Source organism: Triticum dicoccoides, chromosome 2A (assembly GCF_002162155.2).
Source record: "Triticum dicoccoides isolate Atlit2015 ecotype Zavitan chromosome 2A, WEW_v2.0, whole genome shotgun sequence".
In the NCBI taxonomy this organism is placed as follows: Eukaryota; Viridiplantae; Streptophyta; class Magnoliopsida; order Poales; family Poaceae; genus Triticum; species Triticum dicoccoides.
Window position 1 is genome coordinate 64,173,858 of NC_041382.1, and position 21,686 is coordinate 64,195,543.

Below are 21,686 nucleotides of genomic sequence, written 5' to 3' on the forward strand. Positions count from 1 at the left end.
GGAGCATTTAAATCCTATAAATATTTTTAAATGCTCTAATAATTCTGAAACTAGTTTTGGGTTGTTGGAAATAATCCAAACACTGCCCACCATTATTTTCAGGATTTTACAAAATGGATTAGTATTTTTATTAATTCAAAACAGAATAAAAGAAATAGAAAATAGGAAATAAAAGAGAGAGAGAGAGTTATGTGGCCTCACCTGGCGCGGACCACCTGGCCGGCCCAGCTGGCAGCCTAGCCAACTAGTCCAGCCCACCACCGCAACCCCCTCTATCGCCTTCCTCCTCGCGCCAGCTCCTGCTTGCCGCTGCTGCTGGAGACGGCCCCGAGCGCCATGACACCCCCCCCCCGTGACCGCCCCTCTCTCTCTGGAACCCCTCCTCCTCTGCTCTCTCACTCTCCCTCGAGCTCTCTCCCCTCCGTCTCTCCCTCTCCCTTGCTCCTTGCACGCACCGAAAGTAGCTGCCGCTCGTTGTTGCCGCACCCACCGCCGATGCCTTGCCTCCCCGATCAGTCCAGCACCTCCGCCACCCCGCACCACGCCTCTCCATTGAAGAAAGCTAACACGGAGGCCCTGTGGAGCCGCCATCGTCGCCATCTTCCTCGCCTCTGTCCGGTGATCGCCGCCGTTGATTCGCCGCATGCAGGACGTCCCCGAGCTGACTGAGACCGCCTACGAGACCGTTGTGAGCTCTACTACCTTTCCCATCTTCCCCCGTAGTCTTTCCCCCTGCCGTAGCCGTGCTAGCCACCGTATCGAGCACCACCGTCCGCCATGGACGCCGGGCATGGCGCTGTCGTGCCGCTCCGCTCAAGCCGACGAGCCTAGCGAGCTCCTAGATGTACCAAGAGGCCGCACATCCCCTTAGCTGGCCTCGCCGTACCCTGCAGCCCCGCGCCCGCATCAACCCGAGCTCCGGCCGCCGCCTTGCTCGCCGCCGTCGCCAAGTCCGGCCTTCCCAGCACGAACTGATGCCACCACCCGATGCGCGCCACTGCCCGCGTTCGAACGCAACCGACCGCAGCCAAAATGATGCCTTGCGGCCCATTTTCGAGCCCCTCCGCCGCGTCTGTCGTCGCCGGCGTCGAGCCGCTGGTGAGTTGACCTCGTTTGACCTGGGGTTTGACTCCCCTGGGTCAACAAAAGGTGGGCCCAAGCCCCTACTTAATTAGTGTAGGTTTAATTAGTGCTAAATTAACATAGTTCATTAGATGAGCCGCTGACATGTGGGCCCAGGCCCTAATTAACCTAGGTTAGTGCTAAACTAACACTAACTAACTCTGTTAGTTAGTTGTTACACCGACATGTGGGTCCCAGCCGTCAGGTTTGACCCGGGCTGGCGCCTTTGACCTGCTGACGTCACCCCAACGTCATGCTGACGCAGTATTATATTTTCTGGATTTATTTTTAATCAGGAAATTCCAGAAAATGTCCTAAACTTCAAAAATTCATATAAATTCAACCGTAGCTCAGATTGAAATAATTTATATATGAAAAATGATCAGAAAAATGCAATCTATCCATCTGTACCATTTTCATGCATTACAAACTGAGTTATACCTGCTGTATAACTGAAAACATGTTAATGGCATGTAAATAACCACATGTGGAGTTTGAATTTGAACCCTTGGTTCAAACCAACTTCATTTAATTTGGTTGCTAGTTGCATTAGCTCAACCCACAGCATATTGCCATGACATTATCATGCATCATAATTGTTGCATTGCATTGATTGTGTTCCTCTTCCGTTGCCGATAATTGTCCCCTCTTGATAGACGTGGTTCCAACAATGAGTTCAATGACACCGATGGAGAACTATACTATCTTCAGAAGTGCCAGGCAAGCAAAAACCCCTTGTTCATTCGAATACAATCCCACTCTCTTGCTCCTGCTCTCTTTTACTGCATTAGGACAACAACGATTCAACTATTACATGCTGTGGTAGTTGAACCCCTTTTCCCCTGCATGACCTGTCATTGCCACAGTGAATAGATGAAACCCACTAGCATGAGTAGGAGTTGTTTGAGCCCTGATGTGCCTACTCATTCATGCTTGTTTGTCATGCCTGCTACTGCTTAGAGTTGAGTCAGGTCTGATTCATCCTGAATGAATTGGAATGTGGTGAACATGTCCTACTGTTGAGAGCTAAGTGTGTGAACACGATTTGGTAAAGGTAGCGGTGAGAGGCCATGTAGGAGTACATGGTGGGTTGTCTCATTGCAGCCGTCCTCAGGAACTGAGTTCTGTGTTTGTGATCCATGAACAGTTACTACCACACATTAGGCTCCGGGCGCTCCAAGCTCTCTCGACTTATTAATCAACATGATCTCTATCCAGGAGTTGCAACTAGTTTCTGGTGTTTGTAGGTAGTGTTAGTAGTCTACCAAGTGGTACCCGGTAGAGGTGGGCTTGGGAAAGACTAGGCACAGTGGCATGGTGTACCAAGTGGCACCCGGTTGGTGGGCTTGGGAACCCTGCTCACATCGTTTGGGGCCGTGAGCGACACCCCGGCCGGATCTCCTTGCGGATGGAACCCGAATAGGCAATAAACCTGGACTAGAGACTTGTGTGGTTAGTCAGGTCGTGGCCGACTTCCTCGCCCGGCTTCCGCTTGAAGGTTGCCGAGGTACATGACGTGTACAGGGCGATAAATGGCGAGAGCGTGTGTGAAGAAGTACACCCCTGCAGGGTTATCATTATCTATTCGAATAGCCGGATTCCTCGGATATGGAAACTTGGACCCCTTGCATAGTTCATAGACAAGTGAAAGTGGATACTCTAAAATACGCAAGATAAGTGTGAGTGCTATGGATGGCCTTCTTGTAGGGAGACGGGAGCAGATCCATAGTGGTGTATTGATATGGTGAATATGTGGACTCGTGTGCGCCACCTCAAAAGAGTTACTTGCAGTCGTAGTTCAGGATAGCAATGAGTCAAAGCTAGCTTGCTGCAGTTAAACTCCACCACCCCCCTTTATTGATATTGATGCATATGTAGCTAGTTCTGATGTAAGTCTTGCTGGGTACATTTGTACTCACGTTTGCCTATTTTATGTTTTTGCAGAGAGACGTCAGTCTCGCTAGTAGTTCCGCGTGGAATTCGACGTTTAGCTTGTTACCTCAGCTACGATCTTGTGCCCTTGGCAGGATCTTGTAGATAGTCAGGCTTCTCAGCCTTTTTCATTTGTAGATGTCTGTACTCAGACATGTTAAGCTTCCGCATGTGCTTTGACTTGTATGCTCTGAATGTTGGGTCATGAGACCCATGTTTGTAATATCTCGCTCCTCGGAGCCTAATGAATAAATACTTGAGTCGTAGAGTCTTGTTGTGATGCCATGTTGTATTTACACATATCGAGCATATTGTGTGTATGATTGAAATGATTGGTATGTGTGGGATCCGACAATCTAGTTGTTTATCCTCGGCAGCCTCTCTTATGGGGAAATGTAGTCTAGTGCTTCCTTGAGCCATAGTAGTCCGCTACAGCCCGGTTCACCGGAGTCCTGCTAGCCCAGCACTACTGCTCAGGACACTTGACTGGCCGGCATGTGTGTCACTTCGTTCCTGTGTCTGTCCCTTCGGGGAAATGTCACGCGATGACATCCGGAGTCCTGCCTAGCCTGCTACAGCCCGGGTTACCGGAGTCCTGTTAGCCCAGTGCTACAGCCCGGATTCACACGCTGTTGACCGACATGCTCGAAGTTGATTCATGTATGCCTGTCCCCATGGGTTAGTGCCGCTTTGGGTTCACGACTAGCCATGTCGGCCCGGGTTCTTTGTCATATGGATGCTAGCAACACTATCATATACGTGAGCCAAAAGGCGCAAACGGTCCCGGGCCAGGTAAGGTGGCACCCGTGGGAATACCGTGCGTGAGGCCGCAAAGTGATATGATGTGTTACATGCTAGATCAGTGTGACTTAGGATCGGGGTCCTGACACTGATAAGATAACTTCAAAGGGAAAACTCAATCCATTACAAGAGAGTAGAGGGGGAGAAACATCATAAGATCCAACTATAATAGCAAAGCTCGCGATACATCAAGGTCGTGCCACATCAAAAACACGAGAGAGAGAGAGAGAGAGAGGTCAAACACATAGCTACTAGTACATACCCTCAGCCCCGAGGGTGAACTACTCCCTCCTTGTCATGGAGAGCATCGGGATGATGAAGATGGCCACCGGTGAGGGATCCCCCCTCTGGCAGGGTGCCGGAACAGGGTCCCGATTGGTTTTTGGTGGCTACAAAGGCTTACGGCAGCGGAACTCCCGATCTCGGTTATGTTCTGGGGGTTTCTGTATATATAAGAGGTTTTGGCGTCGGGAACAAGTCTGGGGGTCTCCGAGGCGGCCACGAGGTAGGGGGCGCACCCAGGGGGTAGGGCACACCCCCACCCTCATGGGTGCCTCGGGACTCTTCTGGCCATCTCCGATACTCTGTGGGCTTCTTCTGGTCCAAAAATAATCTTCATCGATTTTCAGGTCAATTGGACTCCGTTTGGTTTTCCTTTTCTGTGATACTAAAAAATAAGGAAAAACAGAAACTGGCACTGGGCTCTGGGTTAATAGGTTAGTCCCAAAAATCATATAAAATAGCATAAATGCATACAAAACATCCTAGATGGATAATATAATAGCATGGAACAATCAAAAATTATAGATACGTTGGAGACGTATCAACAGCTCGGACCCACCAGCTATATCTTTGCACGCAAGGAAGTGCCTCCTTGTTACGCACAAAGAAATGAATACTCCCCCTGCTAGCTGGGACCCACCATAGTGGGAGGCTGACTTGTGGGCCTACTAAGTTGACGTGGATGGAGGGCTTTGTCAACTTAGTCAGTATGAACGATTCTATCACCAGTGACCGTACGATGTCCATCCAACGGCCGTAGTGCTTCTTCAACCTCTGGTCTTCTTGCTACAGCCACCCAAAGCAGCGTCGGTCGTGCTGCCTGCTCCTACCTCCCGTGGCTGGCTGTGATGTCGTGGAGGCCTCACCGCCCCCTACTACTCCCACCGCTGGCCTAGCCATCCCTCTACTCACCCACACCCCCTGTTATTCTGCGGCGATGGCAGCCTCACACCGCAGCCGAACCAGTGAACCCTCGTACTCCTCTCTGCGTGGGCAACCATTGTCGCGTCTTCCCCGGCTCCGCGTCGTCCCTTCCTAGGCCTCGCCGTCGTCCACTGCCCTGGTGCTCTTGGCGCAGCGTGCTCAACATGGTCAAGGAACGAATTCCATCGGAAGAGTACTGTACATGGAGAGGCTGACAGCTGGGTCCACGGCCGCAGCAAGGAAGTGCCTCCATATTATGCAGAAAATAGTAATTCCTCCACCTGACAGCAAGGACCCATCGGACAGGCCACTATATTCATGAAAAAATGTTTCCCCCCTGACTGTTGGGACCCACTAGCTATATCTTCACACGCAAGGAAGTGCCTGACAGTCAGGACCCACCCGGTCAAAGCGTACGTAGCGTTGTCATTCTGGTCGCGAACATGTACATACATACTAGTCGATGTAGAGGCGTGCACATGTCGTAGTAGAGGCGCGCATGTACACGTACATACAGTGGTCAGGGTGCAAGAAAGTAAATACAGTCACATACGTACATACGGGCGGGGTCTCGAACGCCTACTCGCGCATATGTACGGCCATGGCTCGTATACATGGCTGGGTCGGAACGGAGAAGCTGTGCCGTCATCGTGTTCATAGGGAGGCAACGGAATGAGTCGTGTTCAACGGGAGGCAACGGAACGCGTGCTGTTCATTGTGAGACAACCGGCTTGGATGGAACAGCCGATGGAAACGAGGCCTGGCATACCGCAGAACGGAGGAAACGTCCTTGTGTTCGACCGGCCACGGTCGAAACAGGATCCTATTCATCAGGAGGGGTCTGGCGTACCGCAAAACGGAGGAAACGGACCTCCTACAGTCGAAACAGGGTCCTGTTGATCGGGAGGGGTGTGGCGTACTGCAAAACGGAGGAAACAGACTTGTGTTGGAGCGCTACGGTCAAAACGGGGGTCCCGTTCATCGGGAGGGGTGTGGCGTACCGCAAAATGGGACTCCACGGGATACTGTTCATCTCCACCATCGACTGCCTCCACGGCCTACTGTTCATCCACCGTCGACCTCCTCCAGCCTCCACCTGCGACTGTTCATCCATGGGCTCCTGTTCATCCAGCATCCGTCGCGCGCTCCTCCACCGGCTACTGTTCAACCAGCCCTCTCCACGGGGTCCCGTTCAACCACCCCTCCATGGGCTACTGTTCATCCAGCCCTCCACTGGCTACTATTCATGCAGCCCTCCACGGGGTCCTGTTCATCCACCGGCTCGATCGATCAGGGTACTATTCATCCAGTGGCAACAACCTCTACTACCACGGGGTCCTGTTCATCCACCCCCCCCCCCACCGGGAACTGTTCATCCAAACCGCCCAACAACGCTCACTGTTCATCAAGGGAAGGAGGCAGCAGTGTTCGATCGGCTTTAGTTAGCAGCAGTAGCCAATGAATCACTCGGGTTCAGTTAACAACAAGGGATCGATCAGGGTTCAGTAACGTAGCTAGTGCAATCGCTCGGGTTCAGTTAGAGTGTTAGGACCCCAATCCTATGCCACACCGATCTAGCATGTAACACCTCATATCACTTTGCGACCTCACACACGGTATTCCCACGGGTGTCGCCTTACTAGGCCCGGGACCGTTTGCGCCTTTTGGCTAATGTATATGATAGTGTCGCTAGCATCCATATGACAAAGAACCCAGGTTGACATGGCTAGTCATGAACCCGAAGTGGTGCTAACTTACAGGGACAGGCATACATGACCCAGCAACGAACGTGTCGATCAACAGCGAGCGAATTCGGGCTGTAGCAACTGGGCTAGCAGGACTCCGGGATTCCGGGCTGTAGCAGGCTAACAGGACTCCGAAAGACACCGCGTGACATTTCCCCGAAGGGACAGACATAGGAACGAAGAAGGACACATGTCGGCCAGCCTAAGTGTTTCAGAGCAGTAGCAAGCTACCATGTGGAAGCACTAGGAGACATTTCCCGGTAAGAGAGGCTACCAAGGATAAACAACTAGATAGTCAGATCCCACACATACCAAGCATTTCAATAGCATACACACAATATGCTCAATATGTGCAAATACAATGTGGCATCACAACATGACTCTACAACTCAAGTATTTTATTCATTAGGCTCCGAGGAGCCAAGTATTAAAAACATGGGTCTCATGACCCAACATTCAGAGCATACAAGTCAAAGCACATGCGGAAGCTTAACATGTCTGAGTACATACATCTACAAATGAAAAGGCTGAGAAGCCTGACTATCTACAAGATCCTGCCCAGGGCACAAGATCGTAGCTGCAGTAACAAGCTAAACGTCGAAGTCCACACGAAACTACTAGCGAGACTGAAGTCCCTCTGCAAAAACATAAATTAAGCAAACATGAGTACAAATGTACCCAGCAAGACTTACATCAGAACTAACTACATATGCATCAGTATCAACATAGGGGTGGTGGAGTTTGACTGCAGTAAGCCAGCTTTGACTCGGTGGCTATCCTGAACAACGAGTGCAAGCAACTCTTTGAGGTGGCGCACATGAGTCCACATATTCACTATATCAATACACCACTATGCGTCCGCTCCCGTCTTCCTACGAGAATGCCATCCATAGCACTCATGCTTATCTTGCGTATTTTAGAGTATCCATTTTCACTTGTCTATGAACTGTACAAGCGACCCAGAAGTCCTTTACCGCGGACGCGGCTATTCGAATAGATGATGTTAACCCTGCAGGGGTGTACTTCTTCACACACGCTCTCACCACTTACCGTTGTTTACACGACATGTACTCGGCAACCTTCAAGCGAAAGCCCAACGAGGGTGTCGGCCACGGCCTACCTAAACACTCAAGTCTCTAGTCCAGGTTTATCGCCTATTCAGGTTCCATCCGCAGGGAATCCGGCCAAGGTTTCCACATACGGCCCCGAACGATGTGTACAGTGTTCCGCGACATCAAACGGGCGCCCGGCATACCCGGCCACGTGCCTACTACATCACAGCCCATCCCTCGGGTTAGCGTTGCGCATGCCCTACAGCATACTACAAACATCAGAAACTACTTGCAACTCTTGGACAGAGGACAAGGGTGGTTAAGAAGCCGAGAGAGTCAATTAAGGATCCCAATGCATGGTAGTAGTTGTTCATGGATCACAAACACAGAACTCAGTTCCTAAGGATGGCTTCAATGAAACAACCCACCATGTACTCCTACATGGCCTCTCATCGATACCTTTACCAAATCGTGTTCACACACTTAGCTCTCAACAGTTAGGACATGTTCACACACCTCCAATTCATCCCTGATGAATCAGACCTGACTCAACTCTAAGCAGTAGAAGGCATGACAAACAAGCATGAATGAGTAGGCACATCAGGGTTCAAACAACTCCTACTCATGCTAGTGGGTTTCATCTATTTACTGTGGCAATGACATGTCATGCAAAGGAAAAGGGGTTCAACTACCGCAGCATGTAGCAGTTGAATCGTTGTTGTCCTAATGCAGTAAAAGAGAGCATGAGCGAGGGAGTAGGATTGTATTAGAATGAACAAGGGGGTTTTGCTTGCCTGGCACTTCTCAAGATAGTATAGTTCTTCATCGGTGTCATCGATCTCATCGGTGACATCGGTGTCAGAATGAACAAGGGGTTTTTTGATGTGGCACGACCTTGATGTATCGCGAGCTTTGCTATTATAGTTGGATCTTATGATGTTTCTCCCCCTCTACTCTCTTGTAATGGATTGAGTTTTCCCTTCGAAGTTATCTTATCAGTGTCAGGACCCCGATCCTAAGTCACACTGATCTAGCATGTAACACATCATATCACTTTGCGGCCTCACGCACGGTATTCCCACGGGTGCCACCTTACCTGGACCGGGACCATTTGCGCCTTTTGGCTCACGTATATGATAGTGTTGCTAGCATCCATATGACAAAGAACCCGGGCTGACATGGCTAGTCGTGAACCCAAAGCGGCACTAACCCATGGGGACAGGCATACATGAATCAACTTCGAGCATGTCGGTCAACAGCGTGTGAATCCGGGCTGTAGCACTGGGCTAACAGGACTCCGGTAACCCGGGCTGTAGCAGGCTAGGCAGGACTCCGGATGTCACCGCGTGACATTTCCCCGAAGGGACAGACACAGGAACAAAGTGACACAGATGCCGGCCAGTCAAGTGTCCTGAGCAGTAGTGCTGGGCTAGCAGGACTCCGGTGAACCGGGCTGTAGCGGACTACTATGGCTCAAGGAAGCACTAGACTACATTTCCCCATAAGAGAGGCTGCCGAGGATAAACAACTATATTGTCGGATCCACACATACCAAGCATTTCAATCATACACACAATATGCTCGATATGTGTAAATACAACATGGCATCACAACAAGACTCTACGACTCAAGTATTTATTCATTAGGCTCCGAGGAGCGAGATATTACAAACATGGGTCTCATGACCCAACATTCAGAGCATACAAGTCAAAGCACATGCGGAAGCTTAACATGTCTGAGTACAGACATCTACAAATGAAAAAGGCTGAGAAGCCTGACTATCTACAAGATCCTGCCAAGGGCACAAGATCGTAGCTGAGGTAACAAGCTAAACGTCGAATTCCACGCGGAACTACTAGCGAGACTGACGTCTCTCTGCAAAAACATAAAATAGGCAAACGTGAGTGCAAATGTACCCAGCAAGACTTACATCAGAACTAGCTACATATGCATCAGTATCAATAAAGGGGGGTGGTGGAGTTTAACTGCAGCAAGCCAGCTTTGACTCGTTGCTATCCTGAACTACGACTGCAAGTAACTCTTTTGAGGTGGCGCACACGAGTCCACATATTCACCATATCAATACACCACTATGGATCTGCTCCCGTCTCCCTACAAGAAGGCCATCCATAGCACTCACGCTTATCTTGTGTATTTTAGAGTATCCACTTTCACTTGTCTATGAACTATGCAAGGGGTCCAAGTTTCCATATCCGAGGAATCCGGCTATTCGAATAGATAATGATAACCCTGCAGGGGTGTACTTCTTCACACACGCTCCCGCCATTTATCGCCCTGTACACATCATGTACCTCGGCAACCTTCAAGCGGAAGCCGGGCGAGGGAGTCGGCCACGACCTGACTAACCACACAAGTCTCTAGTCCAGGTTTATTGCCTATTCGGGTTCCATCCGCAAGGAGATCCGGCCGGGGTGTCGCTCACGGCCCCAAACGATGTGAGCAGGGTTCCCAAGCCCACCAACCGGGTGCCACTTGGTACACCGTGCCACTGTGCCTAGTCTTTCCCAAGCCCACCTCTACCGGGTACCACTTGGTAGACTACTAACACTACCTACAAACACCAGAAACTAGTTGCAACTCCTGGACAGAGATCATGTTGATTAATAAGTCGAGAGAGCTTGGAGCGCCCGGAGCCCAATGTGTGGTAGTAACTGTTCATGGATCACAAACACAGAACTCAGTTCCTGAGGACGGCTGCAATGAGACAACCCACCATGTACTCCTACATGGCCTCTCACCGCTACCTTTACCAAATCGTGTTCACACACTTAGCTCTCAACAGTAGGACATGTTCACCACATTCCAATTCATTCAGGATGAATCAGACCTGACTCAACTCTAAGCAGTAGCAGGCATGACAAACAAGCATGAATGAGTAGGCACATCAGGGCTCAAACAACTCCTACTCATGCTAGCGGGTTTCATCTATTTACTGTGGCAATGACAGGTCATGCAGAGGAAAATGGGTTCAACTACCGCAGCATGTAACAGTTGAATCGTTGTTGTCCTAATGCAGTAAAAGAGAGCAGGAGCGAGGGAGTGGGATTGTATCGGAATGAATAAGGGGGTTTTCCTTGCCTGGCACTTCTCAAGATAGTATAGTTCTTCATCGGTGTCATCGATCTCATCGTCGGAACCACGTTTACTGAGAGGGGACAGTTACCGGACACAGAGAGAAAACACAATCAATGCAATGCACAATATGATGCATGATCATGACATGGCAAAATGGGTGTGTTGGGATAATGCAACTGCAACCAGCTGGGTTTGAGTCATTTTGAACCAAGGGTTCATTCCCAACTCAACTTATGAATTTAACTTGTGCCTTATCATGTTTTGCACTAAACAGCAAGGTTAAGTTGCTTAAACATGCATGAAACCAGTGCAGATGGATAGATTCGATTTTTTTGATCATTTTTCATATATAACTTATTTCATTCTGAGTTATGGTTGAATTTCTATGAATTTTAGAAGTTTTCGACATTTTCTGGAATTTCTGAATTATTTTAAATACAGAAACTATTTACTGCGTTAGCATGACATCGGCATTGTGTCAGCAGGTCAACGGGGCAAGTCCAGGTCAAACCTGACACTGGGGCCTACATGTCAGTGTCTAACTAACTAACCTAAGTTAATTAGTACTAATCTAATTCAAAACTAGATTAGTTAAGGCCCTGGGCCCACACGTTAGTGACCCAGTGGGGTCAAACTGCGGTCAAACCCGGGTCAACTCGCCGGAGTTGACCCGCGGCTCATCGCCAGCGGAGCCAGAGACGGCGGAGGGCGTCGGGTTTCGCCCTCCGGCGACCAAAAGAGCGGCGGAGTGGCTCTACGAGACGCCCAGGCTCGCGCGCATCCATAGCGGCCAGCGGCAGCAGCTGGGGTGCACTACAGCGACGGCGGCGATGGCAAGTGCGGTGGCCGGAGCTCGGAGAGCTCGGGCGTGATGGTTATGGTGCACTAGCGAGCGACCTGAGGCGTGCTGCGGCTTCTTGGGGATGCCCGGAGCACGACTACGTGCTTGGTTTGGCCAGGCGGGGCTGTTAGCAACGGCAAGCTTTGTGGCGGCTGCGGCAGGCTCTGGCTAAGGTGGGAACCACGGCTAGAGGTCGCAAGAGATGACGGGGAGAGGGGCGGAGGAAAGAGGGGCTCACAAGGAACTCGCGGAGCAGGCTAGTTAGCTCGGGGGAGGCCGGACGACGACGTACGGGCGGCGGCGGCGATGTCGGATGACCAAGGGGGAAAACGTCGGCGTTGGAGATGCCATAGTGCTTCTGGCACCGGTGGCTCGGTGGAGAGGATGAAGACGTCGTGGCGGAGATCGGGGACACGTCGGGGAGACGCGAGGACGACGGTGGCTGCGGGAACTATAGCGGCGCGGGCGCGGTGGCGTCGGCCATGGTGGGAGAGGGCGAGATAGAGGCGTTGGGGGAGAAGTGAGGTGTCCAGGGGGTCGGGGCGGTGCCGAGGAGGGGCTTCGAGGCGTCCAGGGGCGCGGGCGGCACGCATCTGACGCCGTGGCGGGCTCGGGTGCGCCGGCGTCACCTTCCTGCCAGCCCGGCGGGGAAGAAGCAGCTGGCTGGCATGGGCCAGCACAGTGCTGGGCCGCCAGGTGGGCCGGCTGGTGGCTTTGGCTAGGTAAGTCCAGTTTCATTTTATTTTCTGTTTTTCTTTTCTTTCTGTAGGTTTGTGGATTTTCTAAAAATACCTAGGCACTTCCAAAAATCACCAAACAGCTCATGCCCACTGTATAGAATATATCCAACATGGAACATTTCAGTTTGGGATTATTTGGACATTTAAAATATTTTATAGCATTTAAATGCCCAAATGCAAATAACATATGATTTAATTCAGTGACCTTAGGATGACCTAGAAAATTGTGCACCATTTTTGTCATAGGTTCTAGACCAAGGCAAAGATGATGAAAATTTTAGAAGGGCATTTTAGGTTCATTGAAAATGATTTTATTTTGAACCTAGTTGTATTCATTTGGTGCTAGGGTTCTGAACATCCCCATTTCAAATTTGTTTCAATTTAAACATGATGCACACATGAAGCTAGCCTAGTGCATTGCCAGAAGCTAGGGATGTGACAACTCACCCCCACTAAACAAGAATCTCATCCCGAGATTCAAGCGTAAGGTAAGATGAAGGGGGAACGCAACTAACACAATCTTCAAGATCCAGGTCGCATCTCATAAGAATGTTGATTCGATCACCATCTTTGTCTTGATGTCTTGCTCTGAGAACTCCAACTAACATGACACACAGAGGAAAGGGAAAACTCTATAAGGATCGATCTTCTCTAAGATCGAACAACTCAGGATCAACTCACGGAATGAGACGTTGAAACATCTCTCGAGCTAAAATAACTAGGTTGAGCATCATCATGAACATTATCATTAACATTATCACTAGGTTCATGTTCATCGCCAGATTGTGTTTCAGCATCAGAAATAGAGATATCATTTGGATTATGAGGTGGTTCAGCAATAGGTTCACTAGAAGTTTGCACAGTTCTATCATTTTTCTTCTTCTTCTTTTTAGAAGAACTAGGTGCATCAATATTATTTCTCTGAGAATCTTGCTCAATTCTCTTAGGGTGGACTTCAGGATACAAAGGTTCCTGAGTCATTCTACCAGTTCTAGTAGCCACTTTAACAGCATAATCATTTTTCTTACTATTCATCTCATTGAGCAATTCCTTTTGAGCTTTATGTACTTGTTCTACTTGAGTGGTGACCATAGAGGCATGTTTGCTAACAAGTTTAAGTTCACCTCTAATATTAGCCATGTAATCACCCAAGTATTTAATCTTATCAGCATCCTTTTTTAATTGTCTACCAAAATAAGCATTGAAGTCTTCTTGTTTAAACATAAAATTATCAAACTCATCCAAGCATTGACTAGCAATTTTAGCAGGAGGGAGTTCAGCTTTATCATATCTATAGAGAGAATTTACCTTTACTACCTATGTCGGGTTATCGAGGTCTGGAGGTTCTTCAATAAATAAAGGATTAAGATCATATGTTTCTTCAACAGGCGGTAAATTAAGACCATGTATTTCTTCAATAGGAGGTAAATTCTTAACATCTTCAACTTTAATACCTTTTTCTTTCATAGATTTCTTTGCCTCTTGCATATCTTCGGGACTGAGAAATAGAACTCCTCTCTTCTTCAGAGTTGGTTTGGGAATAGGATCATTAATTGGAGCAGGAGATGCCCAATTATTTTCATTTGTCAACATATTGTTCAATAGGATTTCAGCTTCATCCGGTGTTCTTTCCCTGAAAAGAGAACCAGAACAACTATCCAGGTAATCTCTGGAAGCATCGGTTAGACCATTATTAAAGATATCAAGTATTTCATTTTTCATAAGAGGATGATCAGGCAAAGCATTAAGTAACTTGAGAAGCCTCCCCCAAGCTTGTGGGAGACTCTCTTCTTTAATTTGCACAAAGTTGTATATTTCCTTTAAAGCAGCTTGTTTCTTATGAGCAGGGAAATATTTAGCAGAGAAGTAATAAATCATATCCTGGGGACTATGCACACAACCAGGATCAAGAGAATTAAACCATATCTTAGCATCACCCTTTAATGAGAATGGAAATATTTTAAGGATATAAAAGTAGCGAGATCTCTCATCATTAGTGAACAGGGTGGCTATATCATTTAATTTAGTAAGATGTGCTACAACAGTTTCAGACTCATAGCCATGAAAAGGATCAGATTCAACCAAAGTAATTCAGGATCAACAGAGAATTCATAATCCTTATCAGCAACACATATAGGTGAAGTAGCAAAAGCAGGGTCAGGTCTCATCCTAGCATTTGGAGATTGCTTATTCCATTTAACTAATAACCTTTTGAGTTCATATCTATCTTTGCAGGTTAAAATAGCTAAAGAAGCATCTTCATCAAATAAATAACCCTCAGGAATAACAAGTGATTCTTCATCATCACTTTCATCTTCATAATCAGATTCAATATTTTCAATCTCTCTAGCCCTAGCAAGCCGTTCCTCGAGAAAATCACTAAGTGGCTTAGTAGTATCAGGCATAGAGGTACTTTCATCATAAGTATCATGTATAGCAGAAGTAGCATCATCAATAACATGCGACATATCAGAACGAATAGCAGAAGCAGGTTTAGGTGTCGCAAGCTTACTCATAAAAGAAGGTGAATCAAGTGCAGAGCTAGATGGCAGTTCCTTACCTCCCCTCGTAGTTGAGGGATAGATCTTGGTTTTTGGATCTCTCAAGTTCTTCATAGTGTCCAGCAGATATAAATCCCAAGTGACTCAAAGAATAGAGCTATGCTCCCCGGCAACGACGCCAGAAATTAGTCTTGATAACCCACAAGTATAGGGGATCGCAACAGCTTTCGAGGGTAGAGTATTCAACCCAAATTTATTGATTCGACACAAGGGGAGCCAAAGAATATTCTCAAGTATTAGCAGCTGAGTTGTCAATTCAACCACACCTGGAAACTTAGTATCTGCAGCAAAGTGTTTAGTAGCAAAGCAATATGATAGTGATGGTAACGGTACAAAAAGAGTAATGAAAGCAAGTAATGTTTTTGGTGTTTTGTAGTGATTGTAACAATAGCAACGGGAAAGTAAATAAGCGTAAACCAGTATATGGAAAGCTCGTAGGCATCGAATCAATGATGGATAATTATGTCGGATGCGGTTCATCATGTAACAGTCATAACATAGGGTGACACAGAACTAGCTCCAATTCGTCAATGTAATGTAGGCATGTATTCCGAATATAGTCATACGTGCTTATGGAAAAGAACTTGCATGACATCTTTTGTCCTACCCTCCCGTGGCAGTGGGGTCCTTACGGAAACTAAGGGATATTAAGGCCTCCTTTTAATAGAGAACCAGAACAAAGCAGTAGCACATAGTGAATACATGAACTCCTCAAACTACGGTCATCACCGGTAAGTATCCCGATTATTGTCACTTCGGGGTTAACGGATCATAACACATAATAGGTGACTATAGACTTGCAAGATAGGATCTAGAACTCTCATATATTGATGAAAACATAATAGGTTCAGATCTGAAATCATCGCACTCGGGCCCTAGTGACAAGCATTAAGCATAGCAAAGTCATAGCAACATCAATCTCAGAACATAGTGGATACTAGGGATCAAACCCTAACAAAACTAACTCGATTACATGGTGAATCTCATCCAACCCATCACCGTCCAGCAAGCCTACAATGGAATTACTCACACACGGCGGTGAGCATCATGAAATTGGTGATGGAGGATGGTTGATGATGACGACGGCGACGAATCCCTCTCTCCGGAGCCCCGAACGGACTCTAGATCAGCCCTCCTGAGAGGTTTTAGGGCTTGTTGGCGGCTCCGTATCATAAAACGCAATGATTTATTCTCCTATTTTTTTCTCCCCGAAAGGAGTTATATAGAGTTGGAGTTGGAGTCGGGGGGGTCTCCAGGGGGCCACGAGGTAGGGGGCGCACCCTAGGGGGGCGCCCCCCACCCTCGTGAGAAGGGTGTGGGCCCCCTGGTCTTCATCTTTGGCGAGGATTTTTTTATTATTTATTGTAAGGTATTCCGTGGAGTTTCAGGTCATTCCGAGAACTTTTGTTTTCTGCACATAAAACAACATCATGGCAATTCTGCTGAAAACAGCGTCAGTCCGGGTTAGTTCCATTCAAATCATACAAGTTAGAGTCCAAAACAAGGGCAAAAGTGTTTGGAAAAGTAGATACGACGGAGACGTATCAACTCCCCCAAGCTCAAACCCTTGCTTGTCCTCAAGCAATTCAGGTTACAAACTGAAAGAAATAAAGAAAAACTTTTACAAACTCTGTATGCTCTTGTTGTTGTAAATATGTCAAGCTAGCATTCAAGTTTTCAGCAAAGATTATAACTAACCACATTTGCAATAATTCTCAGGTCTCATGATTACTCATATCAATAACATATCAACTAGAAAGCCATAATAATAAATCTCGGATGACAACACTTCCTCAAAACAATCATAATATGATATAACAAGATGGTGTCTCGCTATCCCTTTCTGAGACCACAAAACATAAATGCAGAGCACCTTTAAAGATCAAGGACTGACTAGACAATGTAATTCATGGTAAAAGAGATCCAATCATAGTCACACCCAATGTAAACTAACAACAATGAATGCAAATGATAGATGCGCTCTCCAGCTAGTGCTTTTTAATAAGAGGGTGATGACTCAACATAAAAGTAAATAGATAAGCCCTTCGCAGAGGGAAGCATGGATTTGTAGAGGTGCCAGAGCTCGGTTTTAAAATAGAGGTGAATAACATTTTGAGCGGTATACTTTCATTGTCAACATAACAACCAAGAGATGGCGATATCTTCCGTGCTACACACATTATAGGCAGTTCCCAAACAGAATGGTAAAGTTTATACTCCCCCTCCACCAACAAACATCAATCCATGGCTTGCTCAAAACAACGAGTGCCTCCAACATACATCAGGTCCCAGGGGGAGTTTTGTTTGCAATTATTTTGATTTAGTTTGCATAAAGCATGGGACTGGGCATCCCGGTGACCAGCCCTTTATCTCATGAGTGAGGAGCGGAGTCCACCCCTCTTGAGAATAACCCGCCTAACATGGAAGATACAGACAGCCCTAGTTGATACATGAGCTATTCGAGCATACAAAATAGGATATTTATTTGAAGGTTTAGAGTTTGGCACATACAAATTTACTTGGAATGGCAGGTAGATACCGCATATAGGAAGGTATAGTGGACTCATGTGGAATAACTTTGGGGCTTAAGGAGTTTGGATGCACAAGCAGTATTCCCGCTTAGTACAGGTGAAGGCTAGCAAAAGACTGGGAAGCGACCAACTAGAGAGCGACAACAGCCATGTACATGCATTAAAATTAATGAACATTGGATGCAAGCATGAGTAGGATATAATCCACCATGAACATAAATATCGTGAAGGCTATGTTGATTTGTTTCAACTACATGCGTGAACATGTGCCAAGTCAAGTCACTTAAATCATTCAGAGGAGGATACCACCCTATCATACCACATCATAACCATTTTAATAGCATGTTGGCACGCAAGGTAAATCATTATAACTCATAGCTAATCAGGCATGGCACAAGCAACTATGATCTCCAATTGTCATTGCAAACATGTTTATTCATAACAAGCTGAATCAAGAACGACGAACTCATCATATTTACAAAAACAAAAGAGGTCGAGTTCATACCAGCTTTTCTCATCTCAGTTAGTCCATCATATATCATCATAATTGCCTTTCACTTGCATGATCGAACGATGTTAATAATAATAAGAGTGCACGTGCATTGGACTAAGCTGGAATCTGCGAGTATTCAATAAACAGGAGAAGACAAGGCAATATGGGCTCTTCTGTCAGATAAACAATAATGCATAAAAGAGCCACTTCAACAATTTAATCATGATCTTCTCCTACTGACCCCCAAAGAAAGAAAAGAAATAAAACTATTTACACGGGAAAGCTCCCAACAAGCAAAAGAAGAACAGGAAATATTTTTGGGTTTTCTTTTTAATTACTACTACAGGCATGGAAAGTAAATTAATTAAAAGCTACAACTAATTTTTTTGGGTTTTCTTAAGGTTTATTAAACACACAAGAAGAAAGCATAAAAGGAAATAAACTAACATGGATGATACAATGAAAAAGTATGAGCACCGACATGTAGCAATGAGTGTGTGTGAACATAAATGTAATGTCAGTGGGAAATACGTACTCCCCCAAGCTAGGCTTTTGGCCTAAGTTGGTCTATGGCCACGGCTGGCCTGGCTGATATCCATAATAATAGTTGTTGGGGTCATACTGTGATGAGGAAGAAGAAGGCTCCGACTGCCACTGGCTGGCAATCATCTCCGGATCCCACTGATAGTTAGACTGTCGTGAAGGATCAAATTGTGGTTCCGGTTCTGGCTCCTCGGCTGGTGCAGGGTTACGGTAGGTGTGGATATCCATCAACGGAACAAGGTACTTGCCTACAGTCAAATCAAACAAAGCAGGAGCAGGCAAGGTAATGGTCTCAGGATGATGTTTATTAAAGAACAATTGATATTTAAGCTCTCCTGCCCTATTCTTAACAATGAAATCATGTGCCACCATACTTTTATAATCTAGATAAACATGAGGCAACACTTTTTCTTCCTTCTCAGCATGCCTAATAGGTATGTTAAAATGTGCAGCTAGGCGTGTAGCATAGATGCCTCCAAAGACGGGACCCTTAGTGTGGTTCATACTTAACTGTCTAGCAATAATGCCGCCCATACTAAAAGTGTTATCACTGTATAAACCTTGGAGCAAAATGATAATATCAGGGATACTAAGGTTTCCATAGTTTCCGTGACCAATTAAGCAACGACTAGCAAATAATGCAAAGTAACGTAAAACAGGAAAATGTATGCTAGTGATTCGTGCATCGGAAACCTTCCTAGTTTCCCCTACAGTGATAGTATTAATAAATCCCTCCACATCATCATGATGTGGTTCTTCTGTCTTGCCCCCAAAAGGGACTAAACAAATCCAACAGAAATCATAAAGTGACATCTCCTTATGCTCATCATATAAATGAAACTCCACCGTAGGTGGTGAGTTCCTAGAATGAAAATGAAAGTTTTGCACAAAGGTATTTGTGAGTAAGAGATACTGATCGCATTGGTCGTGGAGGAAAGTGGTGAGGCCTGCATTATGAGCCAACTCATGAAAATCTTCATAAATCCCGGCTGCTCTCAAGAAATCCTCGAAGGGCCATTCGCACGCCCGAATCTCCGCGGTGCACGGCAAATTATACTTAGGCTTCGGTGCCTTTTCCTTCGAGTTTTGGCTCGATGAGCCCCTCAAAAATCTCTTCATTATTCTCTGAAAAATTCTGAAATTTTTAGTAACTTCAAAATAAATGTAAACCAAACTCAATAATATTGATAGCAACTACTCCTACAAGTGCCTAGGGCCTATATCATGCATCAAAACTACTTTTGACCATATAAATTTGACATGCAAGCTCAAGAACAGGGTCACCTAAGCAGCAAAAATTTGCAATGAATAAAGCACTAGAACAAAAACTAATTGGACCAATGGAGGAGTCACATACCAAGGAACAATCTCCCCAAGCAGTTTTGTGAGGGGTGCTTTGAGCAAGGAGATCAAAAATGGCAGCAAAATGAGCTTGGACTCGGGTTTGAGTTGGTTTTTCGTGTTTGGGGGAGGAAGATGAAGTGTGTGGCTCGAAGAATAAGTGGAGGAGGGCCACCGTGGGCCCACAAGGCAGGGGGGCCTAGGGGGTGGGAGCGCCCTCCACCCTTGTGGCAAGGTGGTTGGCCCCCCTGGTGTGTTCTTTGTTCCATAAATCCTCAAATATTTTATAAAAAATCATATTTAATTTTCAGGGCATTTGGAGCACTTTTATTTTCAAGGTATTTTTATATTGCACGGATAATCAGAGAACAGACAGAAAATTATTTATTTTTACTTTATTTCAACTAAATAACAGAAAGTATAGAGAGGGTACAGAAGGTTGTGCTTCTAGTTTCATCCATCTCATGCTCGTCAAAAGGAATCCACTAACAAGGTTGATCAAGTCTTGTTAACAAACTCATTCCAATTAACATGAAACCGGAGAAATTTCGAATAACACTAGGTTACCTCAACGGGGATATGCACATCCCCAATAATAAGTATATCATATTTCTTCTTGACAGTAGGAAGAGGAAATTCAAAACCTCCAAATATAATCGATGGAATTTTTCCGATAGAATTGATACTATGAACTTGAGGTTGTTTCCTCGAAAAGTGTACCATATGCTCATTACCATTAACATGAAAAGTGATATTGCCTTTGTTGCAATCAATAACAGCCCCTGCGGTATTAAGAAAAGGTCTTCCAAGAATAATAGACATACTATCATCCTCGGGAATATCAAGAATAACAAAGTCCGTTAAAATAGTAACGTTTGCAACCACAACAGGCACATCCTCACAAATACCGACAGGTATAGCAGTTGATTTATCAGCCATTTGCAAAGATATTTCAGTAGGTGTCAACTTATTCAAATCAAGTCTACGATATAAAGAGAGAGGCATAACACTAACACCGGCTCCAAGATCACATAAAGCAGTTTTAACATAATTTCTTTTAATGGAGCATGGTATAGTAGGTACTCCTGGATCTCCAAGTTTCTTTGGTATTCCACCCTTAAAAGTATAATTAGCAAGCATGGTGGAAATTTCAGCTTCCGGTATCTTTCTTTTATTTGTAATAATATCTTTCATGTACTTATCATAAGGATTTGTTTTGAGTATATCAGTCAATCGCATACGCAAAAAGATAGGTCTAATCATTTCAGCAAAGCACTCAAAATCCTCATCATCCTTTTTCTTGGATGGTTTGGGAGGAAAAGGCATGGGTTTCTGAACCCATGGTTCTCTTTCTTTACCATGTTTCCTAGCAACAAAATCTTTCTTATCATAATGTTGATTCTTTGATTGTGGGTTATCAAGATCAACAGCAGGTTCAATTTCTATGTCATTATCATTACTAGGTTGAGCATCATCATGAACATTATCATTAACATTATCACTAGGTTCATGTTCATTGCCAGATTGTGTTTCAGCATCAGAAATAGAGATATCATTTGGATTATGAGGTGGTTCAGCAATAGGTTCACTAGAAGTTTGCACAGTTCTATCATTTTTTTTCTTCTTCTTTTTAGAAGAACTAGGTGCATCAATATTATTTCTCTGAGAATCTTGCTCAATTC